The following is a 19574-nucleotide window of genomic DNA, read 5'->3' as shown; positions in this document are numbered from 1 at the left end:
TAACTGCAGGTGGCCTCAAGGGACAGTGTTCCCCTTCCCAACCCCTCCCTAGCAACTCTTCAACACTTTGTAAGACCCACCTCCAAAACTATATGCAGCCTGTGGAAAGAGGAGGCCTCAAATGGGCTGAGATGACGTTTCTGCTACGCTGGGGGATTGGGAGCTGGAAACAGAAAGTAGGTTAAGTTATAAATTAAGAAATGTGTATATTTTTCACCACTGAGTATAAGGACGGAGATTCATCCTGACTCCCTCATTTGCTTGCCTGTCTTTCCTGCTGTGCTGTGAGCTCCGTGAGGCCAAGCCTGTCCGGTTCACCAGGGGTCCCCAGTGCCCAGCACATGGTAGGTGCTCAGTGACTACGTATGAATATGTGAACAAATGAGCAGTCTGTGGGTGAGAGGATGGTCCCATTTCTGTCTGTCAGTGGTGGCTGTGGGAAATAACTTCACATCATCAAGAGCAGAGGACCAGGTTGAGAGAGCCTTCTATTGGGGATTTCGTCCTTTCCTTTTAAAGGTCAAAAAGCTAAATGTCACTGAATCTATTTCCTGGGAGACTATGTTAGCTCCTGGGTCTTAAAATAAAAATTACCAACGACAGAACACTGTCATCTTTGTGAAGGCTTCCTTTCATTCACATTTAACTGTTAGGGTCCTAAGTTCAGCAGACAATAAGCAGATTCAGTGGCAGGCTTCCACTGTGATATTTGTTTTTATAAAAAACGAGCTTATGCATTTCATATACTGTCTCTCCTTCACTCTGATTTCAATCATAATGATCACAAGCAAGTACCAACAGTGTGTTTATATGAGCTGGAAATACTACATTTGTTAATGATTTGAGAGGTTATTTTTGATGTATGATGATTTAAGATAATTTCAATAATGGGTTTTCATTTTACATGATAATTATAATCATGACAATAATTATTAATGTTGTCATGGTGAGGACCGTGTATTGAGTGCTTACTTGGAATATCAGTTGTTTTTAGGTACTTTTGAGCCTATGGTTTAATTGGTTTTGAACCTGTCCTCAGAGGAGGAGGTCCCTTCCCCATCCCTCTTGGGATCAATCTTGAGAGGCGTGCAGGGGCAGCAGAAACTCCCAGAATGATCTAGAGGAATCAGAGTATTGGAGGCTGGTGCCTCATCCATGTTCCCACCATAGGCTGGGAAGTCCCAAGACTAAGAGAAGCTGTGAGATCAGGGTGGTAGAGTTGAATGGTGGCTCCCAAAGGATATGTCCTCCCAGAACCTCAGAATGTGACTTTATTTAGAATTTAGACTTAATGTAAGAATCTTTAGATCAGGTCATCCAGATGAGGTTGGGCCCTAAATCCAATGAGTGTCTCTATAAGAGACAGAAAAGGAGAGATAACAGAGAGAAGAAGGCCATGGGAAGATGGAGGCCGAAATTGGAGTTTAAGCCTTAAGCCAGGGAACGCCGAGGGTTGTCTGTAGCCACCAGAAGCTTGGAGAGAATCATGGAGCAGATTATCCCTCAGAGCTTCCAGAAGGAACTACCCCTTGAAACAACACCTTGATTTCAGATTTCTGGCCTCTAGGACTTTGAGAGGATACATTTCTGTTGTTTTAAGCCACCCAATTTGTGATAATTTGTTACAGCAGTCCTAGCAAACGAATACAAGAACAGAGCCAGACAGGAGCATTGATTCACTACGGTAGGAGGTTCCTGGAGCCGACAGCTGCAGCAGCTGTGCTCTGATTCCCTGAAGTGTTGGCCATTTGCCTGTTTGCTCCCAGTCTACCTCAGCCTTTTGTGCTCTCTGTTGTCGGGGGCATGGAGACGGCAAAAACTACACTTGGAGATTCCCTCTCCAACTGGCGCCTAATTAGCTTTAGCCAATGGATGGTGTTAAAAAAACAAAATTCAACTGAGGAAGTTTTAAAGATCTTAGTGGTTGTAGTCAACTATTCATGAATCAGGCAGCATCCCATCTAGCAGAAAGAAAAGAACTCTGGGGAGCTGTACAAAATCAAAGACTTGCATAGGTAGAATGGAGTGAGAACAAGGCAGTGACACTAGTAAAAAGTGGATTGGCTGTGACAAGGTCCCTTTCTTTTAGGGGAAGGCGGGGTCTATCAGGGAGATGACCTCACTAGTGCTGATCAGGTGATTCCTGATTGACTGGGTTTATGATTCCATTGCTGGAAGAGCCAAAACTGTAACTAAGTCTTAAGTCTCAGTTTGGTGCCGTGGGGCTTAGCATATGCTAAGTGACTTCATTTGGGGCCTGTTGTCTTGTTTTTAACACTGACAGTGTCAGACGACTGGCAAGGCAGGGATCGGGAATAAGTGAGCTCCATCTGTCTTCCAGCGTCTGGAGGCGAAATGGTGGTGTCGGCAGTGGCTGAGGCTGCTCTAGTGGCAGCAGTGGGCGGAAGGCGGGCTCTGGCTCCTGTACAGGTGCCTCGGCTCCAGCAGGGACCTCAACAGCACAGGGATCCTGGGCTGTGGGTCATGCTGTCTCCCCTTCTGCTCCTCCAGCTATGGGCAGCCATGGTTTCCTGCACTTACGGATCTTTGGGGAAACTTATTATCTTCTTTCGTCTTTCCAGCCATTCTAACACCCTTGCAACCAATGCCTGTATTAAATTTTCTCTGTTTGAAATGTCAAGAGAAGTTTTGTTTGTTTGTTTGTTTGTTTTCTTTTCTTCCCTGATTGAGCCTGACTGGTACACCTTACTTCCAGCTGTGGCAGAGAATGCTGCCCCCTGGCAGGCAGCTCGGCAGAGCTGTTCCAGGAGACATTTATGAAGCCTCCATCTAAAGACTCTCTCCTTCAGCCCTTCTTCTCAATTTTTCAGGAAATACCAAATTTCCGACACTAAAACCCTTTCTGCTTAGATTAGCCACAGTGATTCCCATTCTCTGCAACTAAACCAACCCTGACTGAAACAACAAGATTCTGGGATCCAAAGGCTTGGTCTTCTTTCTAATACTGTGTCTCTAAAGCATCTGTACACCCATCTCTCTGGCCCAGCATGGCGCTGTGGCTAGCAAGTCACACATACCTTCTGGTGACCAGAGATCCAAAATCTAAGAGTGGCTGCTGACTGCTGGTGAGGACACAGGGCAGACAGGTCAAGGGGGTTTATGGGCTTCACTTTGTTGGGTATTTGTGATCACAATGATCAGTTTCAAGGGGGTCATTTGGAGGTGGTTTCTTTATTTTGCACACGTTGACAGTAAAAGAATGAGTGGCAGATAGGCACACAAGTTTAGGTCAGACAGATCTGAGTGAATCCAGCTCCTCCATGTGTGGCCTGGAGTTCTCAGTTTTCTTGTTGGAATAGGAGTAAAATGTCAGCAACAACTTTGGAAGATTCTTGTACAGGATTAAGTGAGGTAACCTATGTATACATATAAAGCATTTGGCTTGGTGACTGGCATATAGGAAGTATTCAATTTTTAAAAAATAGCTATTTTGTTCCTAACTTTGCAACATGGTTTTGCTTGTAGGTATACTTTTAAGAACATGGAGGTGTAAATTAGTAATTTAACCAAGTCCACCGAACTTTGATGAGACTGCCTGGGCCGGGGCCAGTCTGTGTCACCTCCTGAGATACAAACCCAGAAGTCTGCTTTCAGGACTAGACGAGAAAACGCCCACTTAACTCCTGCCAGCCACAGTGATGATTGGTTGTTCAGGAAAGAGCATGAAGGAGCACATTAGAAGGAGCCTAAGTGTACTCTGGGCTAGTTTCATCCATAGATTTTTCCCAGAAGGCAAATGTGATTACAGAAGACCGTGAAAGCTTGCTGATGAGTATGTTCCTCTTTTTCAACAGAGTGCGAGTTTTGACTTTGGGGACAATTTTCTAGGAAAGTCTCCCTGAAACTAGTTTGCTGTTTCTGGGGATATGACTCCCAGGAATCATTCTTAGGAGGGATTCTGTAGAGAAGAATTTGAACACCAGGGTGGTCAAAGGGCTGCCTGGCCCGTTATGTGGGAACCTTGTTTTCTCTGTAACACGCTGCTGATGGCCTACTCAATGGTTGTTCCCCCTCCTCCTTTCTAACAGAATTCGGTTTTATTTGGACTGCAGCTTGTGATGAAGCATGAATGAACTAAGTCAATTACAGCAATCCTGTTCCCCTTTGCCAGTGATTGGTTTAGGGGGTCTAGCCAGTGACATAAGTCAGGTGGGGATTTCTAGGGGGCTTCTGCTGCAGGAGAGTCACCCCATCCTTCCTGCTTTGGAACTTTTCATGTACAGTTGTGATGCTTGGAGATGTTGCAGCCATGTTGCAACCATAAGGTCATGAGAATCCCAGACATGAACATGTAGAGCTCTTACATCACTGATCCACTGACCCCACCCCGGAAGTGCCTACCTTCAGACTTTTTGCTAAGTGAGATTATAATGAAGGGGCTCATTTGTTAGGCTGCTTTGATCCTGATTCAGTCTGGTGCAGTTTGATGTCTTAGTTAGAGTTTGAGAATATGATTTAGTACACGATCTAGTTGGTAATTTCTGGTTAAGTGTTGATCTCAAATTTTCTTAATTTTACTCTCTGTACTGGACTGTGCTTTATAATATATGGCAAAGGAGTTTGACTCCATATCTTCTGTCTCCTAATCAGCTAGTACAGGAGAAGACTGAGCAGAGTGTGGCTGCTTTTGAGCCTGGTGTGTCTCCGGTTAACAAGTTTATTCACACAACTGTATTGGGACAACAGAGATTTCCATACTGAGAGTCTTCAGTTATGTTATCCGTACCATAGTTGCTTGTAGACAGCGTCATGCTTGCTGCCATAACCTCAATAATTGGTTTTACCAAAACAACAACGAAAAAATACCCCAAACCAAAAAACCTCACAAAAAAATCCAAATGATATCTTCCTGATGATTATTATTTTTGTCTTTATATTGGCTCTTTACAATGTTTCTTTGCCATCCTGTTTTTTTGTTTTTTTTTTTATTCTTGAAATCTGCTACATGCTTGACACAAAAACTGTGTTTTGCTTGTCCTAACAGCTAATTACTTGAAGTGGGGAAAAAAATCTCAAATACAGACTGATTAACAGCATAAGCTTACAAGTTACCACGCACACATGGAGCCACACGTCTTCAGTGAAAATATCTCATAGAATTACATAAATTCACAAAGAAGCTTAAACCATATATTTGGGGAGAAGAGGAAGCAGGCTTCCTGTAGGAAGACCCTAGATACCTCTTTTTAACCATTCTAAAGACCTTTTTATATGTTTATAGACTTGGCATATTTTAGAGTCAAGAATGGGCTGTGAAGCTGCTGGAATTTTTACTCAAATAACCTGACTGGATGTACATTTTTAATAAGAAGTTTTATAAAAAGTTATTATAAACCAACAATATTCCGTAAAATATAATATTTACACAAAAATACCATTTCAATAACATCCTGTAAACTGGTAAAGGAGTCTTCCCCCTTTTTAAGAGCTATCTTGGTTTTGTTTTGAGTATAAAAGTAACATATGCTCCATGACAGAAATTCAAACTACACATTCAAATGTTCAAATGTACAGTGTGGAAGTTCCCTATAAACTCATCCTCCCACAGACAACTACAGCTACTATTTAGTGCACAGACTTCCCGTTTCTTATGCATACATAATATATCTGTATAAATGGGATCACACTCAACATACTGTTTATAAACTGCTTTTGTCACTTAAAATATATATCTTGAACATCTTTCCAAGTCAAAAGTTATATACTTAATTTTTTAAAACAGATGCATAACAGTCCAATGGGTGGATATACCATATTTTATTTAACCAAATAAGTAAAAATTTTAAAACTTTTTTTAAACTGTTTTAAACAAATCTATAGGGGACATTCTATGTACCTACATCCTTGTGTACTTGTCTGATTATGTTTCTGAGGATATATTCTACGAAATGGAATGACTGTATTAAATGATAGTGCTTTAAAATTTTAATACACATCAGCAGATTTCTCTAGAAAATTTATATCAATTTGCACGCTTGTACACAATGAATGAGGGGACCCCCCTTCCCAATATCCTTGCAATTGCCAAGTAACAATCATTTGAATACTTGTCAATCTGAAAGATGACATCACTGATGTTTTGTTCTGTATTTAACTAATGACTAGTGAGGCTGAACATCTTTTCATTGGTTTATTGGCCACTTGTATTTCATACTTTGTTAACTGCTTGAGCATATCCTTTGCCTGTTGTCAATAGGAGGATTAATCTTTTACCTGTAAGAGCTTTTATATAGTAAGGGCATCAGTGGTTTGTATTTATAGAAGTTACTTGCTTGTTGAAGGATTCTTTATCCAATTTACTGAGGGTTAGTTACTCACATAGCTCCAGTCTTCTTGGAGAAAACACGTTGATTACGGGGTGCCTCCTCTTTGTTTCTGTGGCACTCTGGATGTGTATCCACTAGAACACTTCTTCACTCAGTAGTGAGTGTTTCAGGAACTGATTCCTTCATTAAACCTGTAACTCATGGCAGGCAGGGAGAATTCTTGTTCATCTTTGTACCTTGGAAGCAAACATGACGCTCCTTGAAAGTAGTCATTAAAATGGTAGCAAAGGCAAAGCCATTTGGCTTTCTTTTTCCGCTCTCTTCTAAAATGCAGCCCAGGCTGGATGTGCATAATAGTAGGACATTCAGTTTTGCTTTCTTCAGCCCAGTTTTGAATGCTAATGGTATGCCAGCATTATTCCAGAGGCAGCTACCCAGAAAGGAAGCACTAGACACCCCGGGTCATATGTCTATTTTTCAGTTCGAGGGAAAGGGGTCTGTCCCCCAAATTTGGAAAATGAGGACCAAAATGCTAAAGCCACTGTCTGCATATATGGTGCTGTATATGAAAGGAGAAAATTAAAACAAAAGACTGATGCTGGGAAGATTTAGCCTGACAGTACCTCAAAAATGATAGTTATGGAAAGGACCATGCCATATTTGAAACACAGTTAGATATTTACTCATTTATTTCTAGCTGCAAATGTATCTAGCTTTTGTAGGTTAATTTTGTAGCTTATTCTCTTTTTAGTGATCATACTGATAACTGAAACTTCTGAAGAGCTGTTGCTAAGCAAGGTAACTTGAAGCATGTAATGAAGCTTCCCCATGACTACTTAAATGTAAAAAAGTACTATCTTAAGTTTACTGCTTCATAATCAATCTACTTTTAATGTTTGTGTGATTGCATCTTTCCCTCTTACCTAATTAAAATTTTTGTACAGTCGTCTAAAACTGATCTAACAATCTAACAGAAGACCAAGGGGGAAATCTCCTTCAGAGAAAAATGTTTATAGAGTGACAAAGAGACATGATTTGGGTATTAAACATTGGGTTAGCTGGCATTATCTAACTGGTAACTTTGAGGATGTCCCTCCCTCTTTGTGAGCCCAAGACTTTATTGGAAGTCCCAGCCAATGTCATAAGACATAAAAGACGTGGAGTATAAGCACGAGAAAAAGACAATATTTTCTATATAGATTATACTCTATTATAAATTTGAAAATCCAAATGACGTTACAAATTATTAGATGTCATAAAATAGTTTGGCAAATTTGCTATATAAAAGATTAACATACAAAATAATTTGTATTGCCATATCAGCAATAAGCAAATAAGAATAGAAACAGGAAAAGAGATGTCATTCCAAGAGCAACAAAAAAACCAAAGGTAACCTAGGAAGGAATATGTGCAAGTTATCCATGGAGAATATTACAATACATGACTGAAGGACCTAAGGAAAAAAACTGAACAGATAAAAGTATATACTGTGTTTATAGATGGAAAGACTGGATATCGTAGTTTGTTAGTTTTTTCCCTGAAAAAGCTTACAAACTCAATAATTTATTCCAATAAAATCCCAATAGAGTTTTTCATGGAACTTGACAAATTGATCCTGAAATTCATATGAAAAAGGCCAAGAGGCCTTTTGTATAAAGGGCCAAGAGAAGCTAAAATAATATTGAAGAAGGGAAAGAGGAGAGGCTTACCCTTCGGATATGAAGACAATTTATAAAGCTAGGGTAACACAAGGTGGTGCTTTTTTCCTGAGATAAACAAAAAGATTAATGGAACAGATTGGTACAAAGTAGAGCTCAGCAAAAGCCCGCACTCATAGGAGCACTTGATACATGACAGGGATACCACCATAAATCAGTAGAGAAAGGATGGGCCTTATCAAATAATGTCAGTACAGTGTAATAGCATTAGATAAATTCAAAGATAAATTCCAGGAAGATTAGACAATTAAATATGAAGGACAGAATTTTACAACTGTTAGAAGAGAATATAGATGAATATCTTTATAATCTCTGTATAGGGAAGGATTTCTTAAACATAAAGACATGGAAAGCACAAACAAAAAGGTTGATAAATTTAATTATATTAGCATTGAGAAGGTTTTTCATTACAAAAGGTATTTAGAGGGCTTATTTACAACCTACAGACTGGGAAAGATCTTTGAAAGAAATATAATTGGCAAAGAATTCGTTCTAGGATATATAGAAAACACCTATGAATCAACAGGCAAAAGGCATACAGCCCAGTATAAAAATGGGCAAAAGAAATGTATGAATAGCCCATCACAGCAAAAGAGAACACCTGAATGGCCAGTGAACATATGAAAAAACATTCAATTTCTAGTGTGGGAATTGGAAATGAAAACAATCCTGAAATAACACCTTAAACACGTTAAGGCTGGCAAAAAATGGAAATGCTTGATAATAGCAAATTCTGCAAGTCTTTGGAGAAATAAGCACTCTCTTCCATGACCTTTGCAGCCCAGCAGGAGAAGAGCTTAGTGTTTAAGAGGGTGGACTCTGGAGGCAGCCCTCCTCCGTTGCTGGCTGTGTGACATGGTCAGCATACTTCAAATACCCGTGCCTCAGCTGCTTCATCTGTGAGCCACACATGACCGGAACAGCCAGATGTAGAGAGAGCTTACTTATTTCAAACCAGGCCCTGTTCTAAGGGACCTCACTGAGTTTGTGTGAGGATTAAATGAAAAACTTTAAATAGTTCCTTCTCACAGGGTTAATACTATACAGGTATTAGGCATTTTCATTTGTTAATATATAGTAAAACTAAAGCTGTCCATACACTTCAATCTGATGATTGCATTTTGAAGTGCAAATTCTTGAGAAACTCCCGTACATGTGCTCAGGGGGCCTATATGTTAATTTTATTGCAGTATTGCTTATTACAGCAAAAAGTAAGACTACCCGAACGAGTAGGAGGAAAATAGATAAGTAAATTGGATGTGTTCATTCGATCTTGAGAGAATTAGAGGTAACAGCATGGATAAATGTCAACCATATAATATGAACTGAAAAGCAACAACGGACTGATACACACAATAAGATACCATTTGTTTAAAGTTCAAATACATGCAAAACAATATGATGTGTTTATGACAAATATAAATGTGGCAAAAGTATAAAAACAGGTATGGGGGACCTTACCAACATCAAGATAATGGTTACATGAAGGTGAGAGAGGGGCATCCGGAGTCAGGGGAATAAAGGACCCAGGCTGATGGGAACTCAGTCATATCGTGGTTGCATCATCTGGAACATACAGCTCCTCTGTTGCTGCAGAAGCAGACAAACAAGACGGGAGAAGCCCTGATGGGCTTTCTACCACCTCAGCCCAGAAATGACAGGTGGTTTCTGTTCACATTTCATTGGCTAGAACTAGTCATGTGGCCCCACCCATCTTCAGAGGAACTGGGGGAGGCTCGCTTGTGGTGAACGCTAGTGATGTCCTCCACACTTGGCCTGTGGACTAAATGTAGACAGAGCACACTTAGCTTCTGAATAAATAACCTCATATTGTCCTTTGTTTCCCCTCTTGATCTGTAAATCCTCAATAATTCAGTTTACCTGGACCCCTGAATCACTGGATCTTCAAGAATTAGATCAAATGCCTTGAATACCTTTATAAAGAACAGCTGTTCATTTCACAGAATCACCAGATGGGAGCAGAGGTTACTAGGATTTTCTTCCCACAGGTTACTAGGATTTGACTCAATGAGAAAGTCTGGAGTGGTTCTACATTTTTTTAAGGTTTTGTACAAGTGTCTAGAATATTTTGGGTCTTAAAAAGTAGATGTTAAATAGTAATTGTTGTTATTCTTTTTAAATAATTTAGGATTTATCCCTTAGTGACTTAATAAGGCCCTTTGATTAGGGAGTCTTTGAATGAGGTGCATGCTGACTGGTAGATCGTCTGTGAGCCTGGGAGGCTTTGAAAGGCTCATTCATCAAAGCCAGCAGCTTTGGCAAACTGAGCTACAGCTTTTTTTTTTTTTTTTTTGCGGTGCACGGGTCTCTCACTGTTGTGGCCTCTCCCGTTGCGGACCACAGGCTCCGGATGCGCAGGCCCAGTGGCCATGGCTCACAGGCCTAGCCGCTCCGTGGCATGTGGGATCTTCCTGGACCGGGGCACGAACCTGTGTCCCCTGCATCGGCAGGCGGACTCTCAACCACGGCGCCACCAGGGAAGCCCTGAGCTACAGCTTTAATTAGCATTATGTTGCTTTCTTCAGTTTGGATTTTGCGTAAGTTGAAGCAGCCGTGGAAATATTTTACTAAAATCCACCTGCTCACTCAGCATCAGCTACCCCTTCAGTTTTCCATAAATAGCTCAGAATGAAGAGTTGACACTTTACTTGTTTCCGTACTCACAGCTTGGGTTCTCAGCTGAACATATGGAAAAGTAGAGCTTACGACTCTTCTTGAGCCAGGTAAGTGGGTACCTGAGGCTGTTTTCTTAGTACCCTCCTCGATCCCCATCTGGCTCTCAGGTTTGGAGCTGGACTTGTATTAAGTCAGAGCTCTAGCTGGCTTTGATGTTGCCCTGGCATGATCTTTTTTCTTTTCTCTGGATATGCTTAAAAAACCAGCTCTCTCATAAGTCACTCTCAGAGCTGCCTAGATATTTTACTTAGGCACCTGTGTCAATCTGTCTTCAGTTAAGTATAGGTGATAAATAATTTGGGTCTATCATTAAGCCAATTTCTATAAACACAGTATTGAAATAGGATAAAAACTATTCTGATAACACAGTGTATTCTGTATTTTGCAATTGGTCTCCCCTATTGGTGATATTTTCTTCACGCACTTCCATTCAAATAGTATATGAGATTTGAGAGTTTCTCTGTAGTACTGGAGGGAAGAGGAAGAGGCATATGGATGGAGGTGTGCCACTTGTGATGGTGCTAGCAATTCACTATGATAGGAAATAGCTTAATGCTTCATGGCAGTTTGGGTGGATTCTCTTTGTCCTCCATGGTTTCTGGAAATGGATACCTGACTGTACAGAAACCCCTCTATGTTGCAAAGTTTACTGATCCTCTTAGAACCAATTGAGCACATTCAATGCCTTTCAGGATAAAAAGGAAAATAGATTCCTACGTTCCACATTCCACTCCAGTATACCTGGAGCAGACAGAACAGGAGTGTGTTCACCTTAATTAAGCAAGGGTGTGCTGAACACGGAGAAGCACCTCCGAGTTAACCTGCAGTGGAGGACTCATTGCCCAGCCGTCTGCTGAGAGCCTCCAGCTGCTCCTTCAGGGTTTGCCTCCTCTCCGGGAGTGGCCTCTCTCAAGGGCTCCACTGGTCAAATGGTGGTATAAAGGCCTGGAGAGTTTGGCCTGATGTGGTTCAACTCTAATGGGCAATATTTACTCCCTGATGTGGTTCAACTCTGATGGGCAGTATTTGCTCCTGAGGTCCCCATCGAGTTGGCTGAGGCTTCATCATGCCTGCGTCACAGCCAGTTCCCTCCAGTGGACAGGGCTTCTTTCCTCTCCCTTCCACAGATGGTGCTCCTTAATAATTCCCTGTATGCCAAACTCTGTCTCAGCATCTGCTTTTGGACAATGCAACCTGCAACACGAAGCAAAGCTCCTTCCTTGCTAGTCAACTGCGTATGCTAAGCACAGCTCTTCAAGAGTGGAAGCTCAGGTGGGGAAAGGGGTAGAGCACCTGGAAGGGCCATAAAATTGTGGATTCCTGTGACACTGAAAACTGAACATGTGGGTGCTTTGAGTTCATAGAGCCCAGATTTTCTAAAATTGTCTTCTAAGGAAGATACGAGCACTCCTCGTGACAGAGGTCCCATGGTGCAAACATTTGGGAACTACAGCATACTAAATTTCTCCTTGGAAATTTGTAATGCACATTAATGAGAACTCCTATTGTAAAGAACATAATTTAACTTTAGCTTAATGACAATTATCCAAATTTATTTGATTTTAGAATGCTTTTATCCCCATGAAACAACCGTTAGCAGTCCACAGCACTAGTGTTCTTTTGATAGCCCTTTGGGAAGCTTTGATGGAGACATATGTAGAAATTGAGTCCCAAATAGACAAAGTAACTCCCAAAGGCTACAGAATTATTCTTGGCAGAATCAGGACTGGAACTTAGGCCCCCTGAGCTTTTCCCAGTAGTTTACCTGTGAGGTCCAGCTACCTCTCTCATGTAAGCTTAAAATGATAATTTTTTTTGTTTTTGGTCTCATTTTCAACTGAGGCTCAACGGCTATAAGAGTAAACTACTCCTGCATTCTAAAATACGGTGTCAGAACTCTGAGCAAGACACAAATGGTGAGGCTGACCACAGGTAACCAGCTCTCACTAAGACGCTGAAGTTGGAAATTGGGCCGTTGTCTTGAGAGACTGATCCAATGAGGGGGGTTACCCCTCCCTTCAAGTAAAGTGACAGTGGCTTCCAGAGACCACCCCAAGGGCCGGGTCGCATCTCCTGCCAAAGAGAGGCTGGAAATCAGCCTGGGGCCGCAGAGCAGAAGGCTGTGGTTTAGGAAATAACAACAATCCCACCAGTGATGGGACAAAGGGGGACATTTTCCATGGTGGGCTTGAGAGACAGCCGACCTGGAGTCCTCAAACAGGACTTGGCACAAGAGGGCTGCCTGGAGGGGAGATCAAAACAGAAGAATTGTGCAGGTGGAATACTGAGAGAGCCAAAGGGGAGTTTTAAGAAGCTAGTCAGAAGGCACATCCCACACAGGGGACTGCGGGTGCCACCTGGGTGACGGGGGCTCCCCCAGAGCTCATAGAGGTCTGTTCCTGAGACCAAGTTGGTTTTAAACATCAGCATGGCCTGGGGAGCTAATGCGCGCTCATTGTAGGAGGGAAGGGTCCCCTCCCCCTTACCTACCTTCCTTTCTCTTCCAAATAACCAGAGCTAGCTAGAAGGTGTGAGCAGCCCCCCAAGGCCCCTCTCCTACCCAGCGCGATGCCTGAGACAGCCACTAGCTGGAAGGTGCTAGATGCTAGGAGAGGCTTGTTGGGAGCATTAAAAGCTAATATTACATTGTAGCTCATCTATTATTTGCTTAATGGTGATTGTTCTTATGCCTTGAAGTTACTGGAAGGCTTTTCTTCTCTAGGAGAAAGGCCGTGACACCTGCCCAGGATTTCGCTTCAGGGAGCGGGTGGGGCACGGGTTATGCATAGAAGGGAGCTGACAACAGATTTGCAGAAGCAGGACTGAGAAAGGAAAAGTCGCTGTATGAATCCACAGGGTAGTGGTTAAAAGTAGAGACTGTGGAGCCAGACCACCTGAGTTTGCATCCTACACTTAAATCCTCTCTGCCTCCATTTCCTTACCTATAAAATGGGAATAATAGTAGAACCTACCCCATAAAGTTATTATGAGAATTAAATTTGTTGAGACATAACAAACGCATAGAACGGTACCAGACACCGTGATAAGTGCTTTATACATATTGGCTATTGTGGGTCTAGCGCTCAGGTTACCTGTTATATAAACGTGTATGAGGGTCCCAAGGATGACCATTCCAGTAAGCCAAAAAGTAAGTGAACTTCCTTCCCTGTTGGACTAGGAGAGGTTGGTCTGTACCCTGTTGTCCATAACAGGCAAGCTTATTATCATTCTACTGATAGTTCTGAAGATTTCCTTTCTCTCTAGGAAAACATGTGATGTATCTATGCACGGCTAGGGGTGTAGACACCGGCATAACTCCTTTAAGTTTTATGCTCCCCTTGCACCAGGGCTAAATTTTTACTTCATCTGCTCATCAGCAGGAGGTGCTGTCCCTGAGGAAATCTAGTAGAGCTGGTATGTGCCATTCAGCATTCAGGACACTGTGCTCCAAAGTGAATGTTTAGCATCCCTTGAATAAGATTTCTGGTCTGTTTTGTTGATTCTCATAGTCTGTGAATTCCAGTGTCAGCTAATAGGAAATCTTTTTCGCTTCCTTGCCCGTGACTTCAATCTATGTTTTCAAATGAGGAGGGAGTGGAAACTTAGATTTTTTTTCTCGTCTCTTGGAAATGAGATGTCTGAGGTTTGGAATCTGTCTAGTGGTTTCCAAGTACTCAAAGCAGAATTTAAAACAGGAAATTTAAAGAGATTTGACATTTAATTTCTATGAGTCATGTCACTTGTTCTTAACTATGACCTACACACTTAGCATTTAAAATCAACATCCATCTGCACCGCATGCAATTGAGTTAAATAATAGCCACATATGAACAAGAAGATCAAGGATGTATTTTTTTTTCATTCTGTGTTCCCAGTTTGTTTGTCTCTGTTTTGTATTTACTTCTTCTCTCATCATATAAACAATCTGAAACATGATTTTTCAGTACTAGGAAAATGACTGAGATTTCACTATGATGACATATGATTAAATTATAAATACAGGGCTTCCCTGGTGGCGCAGTGGTGGAGAGTTCGCCTCCCGATGCAGGGGACACGGGTTCGTGCCCCGGTCCGGGAAGATCCCACATGCCGCGGAGCGGCTGGGCCCGTGAGCCATGGCCGCTGAGCCTGCGCGTCTGGAGCCTGTGGTCCGCAACGGGAGAGGCCACAACAGTGAGAGGACCGCGTACCACAAAAAAAAAAAAAAAAATTATTATAAATACAGAGCAGATATTACCTTGCCAACGTGGGACACGCAGATACATAAATTAACTGGAGGTGTGCAGTTTGGGCGTCTTATGTATCTTTATCTCTGTGACAAATTTGAGTTAAAAACAAATCTAACTGAAGTTAATGACTTGTTCATTTGGTTCCTCATATTGACCTTTGAAACAAAGACCCAGATTGAGTGACTTTCGTTAGTTCTGTTTTCCCAAGATTGCTGTTACTTCACTGGGAATCTCTGAAGGAGGTTTTTGCCCGGATAGGTTTATGTCTGAAAGAGTGCTTCAGCCAACTTTCATCTGGAATGACTGGGCCACCCTACAGGGTTAATTTTCTGGCAGTTTCTTTCACATTCCCATGCACCTATTGGAAGGAGCAACTTGTCCACAGTTCTGGATGTGGCAGGAGAGTGCTTGCAATATAGTGGTGACTGAGCATTCAATGCCTCTATAGTATTAATTTCATAAAATGCAGTGGACTCCTACACACAAAGGGAAAACATGAGAATATGTGTTTCCTTTAATGTGAACTCAAGGAAAAATGTTTTCTAAAACTCCAAATGTCTTACACACATTGAATATTAAAATCCATGAGCAAAGCTCTTACCCATCATCCATAGTCTAGATAGTAAAGAGACCCCAAGCAAGCTACTGATTTCATAAGAAACCACCATTGGTCTCATGCAATTTAACATATCATAACTGTAGCTGAACTAAGTAGCAGACCTACCTGGCATAAAATATGGTACATTTAGCCTGTTTTTGGTAATAGGTCTCTATAAACTTTCTGGACACGTCTTGACCAGGAATGGAGCTAATTGGTGAGTCAGTTGCTGAGGGTTCTAATGCACCTCTTAAGGGGGAGTTAAGTCACATAGGACTGTTGCTAGCCCCAAGAGTTGAACCCTCAGCCAGGAGGTGACTGGAGGAAATTTGCTCTGTAAGGCTGGGTAGGATTTAAGTCTGTCCAATTAAACTTCTGAATTAGATTGTACATCTACAAGAGGCCAGAGATAGTAGAAGAAACCCAAGGCCCTGTGGAGTAGGAATACACTACTTTTCCATTATTGTCTGGGAAACGCTTCACAAAGCCTAGGGAGACCAAACCAAGAGCTTCATAATGACCCATTAAGGGCAAGAGGGTAGAAGCAGGTTTAGAGAACAAGGAAGATTCTCTTTACTTCGGAGCATAACTGAAAATTCACTTGTGTTATTTCTTCGTTTCATCTTCTCTTTCCCCCTTCTTCTCATTCATTTCCTGTCTCCTATGGATAGGTACAGTGCAATGAACAGTTGTGGTAATAGACCCCATGATACTACGGTTGCCATACCATTTGATGTCCGATATTATTTTAAGTAGAGTCCCAGGTCATTGCTGAGGATTTACTTAGCATTTTTAGAGGATTCTCTAGCATTTTAGTGTAATTACTAACAGACAACAAAACAGCAAAAATTCTGAGTGATGGCATATGTGTAGAGGTAATTATAAAAGTGAGAAAGATTTATTCCTTAACACTTCAATGTGGTTTACTTTCATCTTAGTTATAGCAGCTCCTAAAGAGTTTTCTTCACTTGAGAGTAGTTATTGGCAACGCATTAACAACCCACTTAAGATATTAAAAAGGGTCAGTGATCAAAATATGTCCACCTCATTCCAGTTGTGAATTAAGTGAAAAATACTCATCCAATTTCGGTGAATTTTTCATTATTACCTGATTTCTTCAGATTGACCCCGCGTGCAGTGGTGGTAACATTTATCCAGTTAACAAGTGGTGAAAAGAGCTGTATACATGGTAAAAAGAGGACTACATTTATGTACATCAGAAGTACCATCCTGGGTCAGACTACATGTGTGGCTAGGCAGGTGCCTGACAGTCGAGTCTAGAGCAATGCTGTGAGTGGCCTCACGTGAGAGGTAGGACAATGTGATTGAAAGCATAGTGACCTTGATCTAGGCAGACCCCTTGGGGAAAACGCCCGAGCCATTGGGATTTTATGAATTAGGGTCTGAGTTTGAGTTGCAGAGGTGGTACAGGTCGTGCTGTTTTGCACAGGCCTAATTTTCTTCATATGAAGGTCTTCTATTTCAGATTTTGATGTCATTTCCAAATCAGGCTGTCCAACTGTCACAGCGATACTGCCGCTGCATTGGGAGGAGAAGCCATTTATTACCAACTTCCACTTGTGTCCGGTTCCTAGACTACATTGGCTGTGGTAGGCTATGAATTAATGTTCTATTGTATATGTTCTATTGTATTTTATATCAAAGGACTTATTTATTAAATGAAAATATTGAAAATATACAGAAATTTATAATTTCATATTTTCAGTATAATGGTAGCCTTGTAAAAAGATGAAAGTAACTTGGCCTCTGTTTTATATATGTGTATATATATATATATATATAATATAATTTACAATCTACTTAAAAGTGGTTAATTAGCATTTAAAAATGCTAATTAGGAGTCCATACCCCAGAGGTAGCTAGTTAAATATTGTTATCTAAATCTGCACCAGTGTGTTTTGTTATTTAGCCAAAGGGATGTTATAAATAATTATTCACTGAAGAAATGAGTAATGTTTAAGATGTATGGTTGGCTAGAAAGATTGTACAGGCATCTTTATCCTTTTATGAAAAAACAAACAAAGAAATCAAGGACCCAGCAAACATCCCGCAAATGCAGCTGCATAAAATGTTTGTGTGACGCTTTAGCTCTAGAACTCCGTTTGGTCATTTGTGACTCCTGTAATGGAGGACTAAGTTGTGTTAGCTGGGGCTGTTATAACAAAACACCACAGACTGGGTGATTCAAACAGCAGACATTTATTTCTCACAGTTCTGGAAGCCAGGAAGTCTGAGGTCAGGTGGCCGCATGGTTGGGTTCTGGTGAGAACCGTGTTCTCGACTTGATGGCTGCCTTCTTGCTGTATCCTCATAGGATGTAAAGAGAGAGGAGGAAAGCTCTGGTGCCTTTCTCTTCTTCTGCGGGTACTAATCCTGTCATGGGGATCCACCTGTGGATCATTTAAACCTAATTACCTCCCAAACCCCACCTCCAGATACCATCCTATTGAGGGTAAGGGCTTCAACTATGAATCTGAGGGGGGACACAAACATTCAGTCCATAACGGGGTTACTTTGAGAGAAGAGTTTGCTAAGCTTAAAAGAACAGGTTGTATGACTGTTTCCGTACCGGCTTGTAGAACGATGTTGGTATGTGTGGCACAATTTAGTCTGACTTGTTTTCATTTAACGTACAGTCTGGCAGCCACGTGGTGGGGAGGAAATGTATAGTTCTCAGTTCTCCAATTGTTGCTGTCAACCTTGGAGGGCCCTGCTCTGATGTAACAACTCCGTTCTGTATCTTTCATTAACCTTTCAAACTGGAAAAGCAGTCCTTCTCAACTGGATTATATTTTTTTCCATCAACAAACTCAAACCATGTAAATATGTGAAATCAAATTAATGAACTGTGCACATAAAGAGCCTCAAACATGGCGTTGAGATATTTCTTCATGCAAAGCAATCATTCTTTTTTTAAAAATTATTGAAGTATAGTTGATTTACAATGTTGTGCTAGTTTCTGGTATACAGCAAAGTGATTCATATATGTATACACACATATATATGTACATATATATTCTTTTTTGTATTCTTTTCCATTATAGTTTGTTACAGGATATTGAATATAGTTCTCTGTGCTATACAATAGAACCTTGTTGTTTATCCATGTTATATATAATTGTTGGCATCTGCTAGTCCCAAACTCCCAATCCGACCCTCCCCCCATACAATCATTCTTTATTACTGTGAGTCCTGAACCACAGGGATGGTTCAAGATAACCACAACAGAGAGTTGTCAGGCATTGAAAACTGTCCTCAGTGATGTGCAGAAGGAATGGGGACAATCAGTTGATTATTTAATTATCAGTGACTCAGATTCTTCCAGGGATGAACCGTAGAAGTCTATTGAATTTTCACATTCCTAGTCTGGAAGTCAGAAAGACATTCTTTAGTGTAAGTACTGCTGTGCCCGTAGAAAACAAATTATTTGAAATTTATCTTTATCTTATTTTTCTTATTTATTGAGACACTCTGTAGGTCTTATTTCCAGGCTTGTGATTTTAAAAGTGTGACCATTTTGAATCTCTTTGCAGGGGTGACAATGTGGTTTTTTAGAACAATTTCAGATACCTTGTTGATACTATTGACTCAGGGATGAGGTACTTGGAATGTGGAGTTTGAAGTAGAAATTCAAAACGTGAAGGAAGGAACAAATAAATAGGAGTTTCAAGGCACAGATTGGTGATGAATTACTCTGATATGCCTTAGGGCCTTGCTTATGCTAGATTAAGAGCCTTGTCTTTTAAAATCACTGTATATGTGGAACTGAGTTTAGTAACGTGCGCAGTTAAGAACTTTGTACATTCTTAAACAACAAGGTCCTACTGTACAGCACAGGGAACTATATTGAAAATCCCGTGATAAACCATAACGGAAAAGAATATATATATATATATATATATATATATATATATATATATATATAACTGAATCACTTTGCTGTACAGCAGAAATTAATACAACATTGTAAATCAACTATACTTCAATAAATTAAAAAAAAGAACTTTGTACATTTTCATTTGAT

At 40.9% G+C, this 19574-nt stretch overlaps 1 protein-coding gene across 1 annotated transcript in view; it reads left to right on the top strand.

The window, feature by feature from the left end:
• Positions 1-221: 221 nt before the first annotated feature.
• SLC35F1 (solute carrier family 35 member F1) overlaps positions 222-19574 on the top strand; it is a 486239-nt gene continuing 466886 nt past the window's right edge. Inside the window, exon 1 of the mRNA XM_067702264.1 lies at positions 222-344. The gene's annotated coding sequence lies outside the window, so the exon portion shown is untranslated. The remainder of the gene's footprint in view (positions 345-19574) is intronic.

Source organism: Pseudorca crassidens, chromosome 13, assembly GCF_039906515.1.
Source record: "Pseudorca crassidens isolate mPseCra1 chromosome 13, mPseCra1.hap1, whole genome shotgun sequence".
In the NCBI taxonomy this organism is placed as follows: Eukaryota; Metazoa; Chordata; class Mammalia; order Artiodactyla; family Delphinidae; genus Pseudorca; species Pseudorca crassidens.
This window is presented reverse-complemented; position numbering and strand designations above follow the sequence as displayed.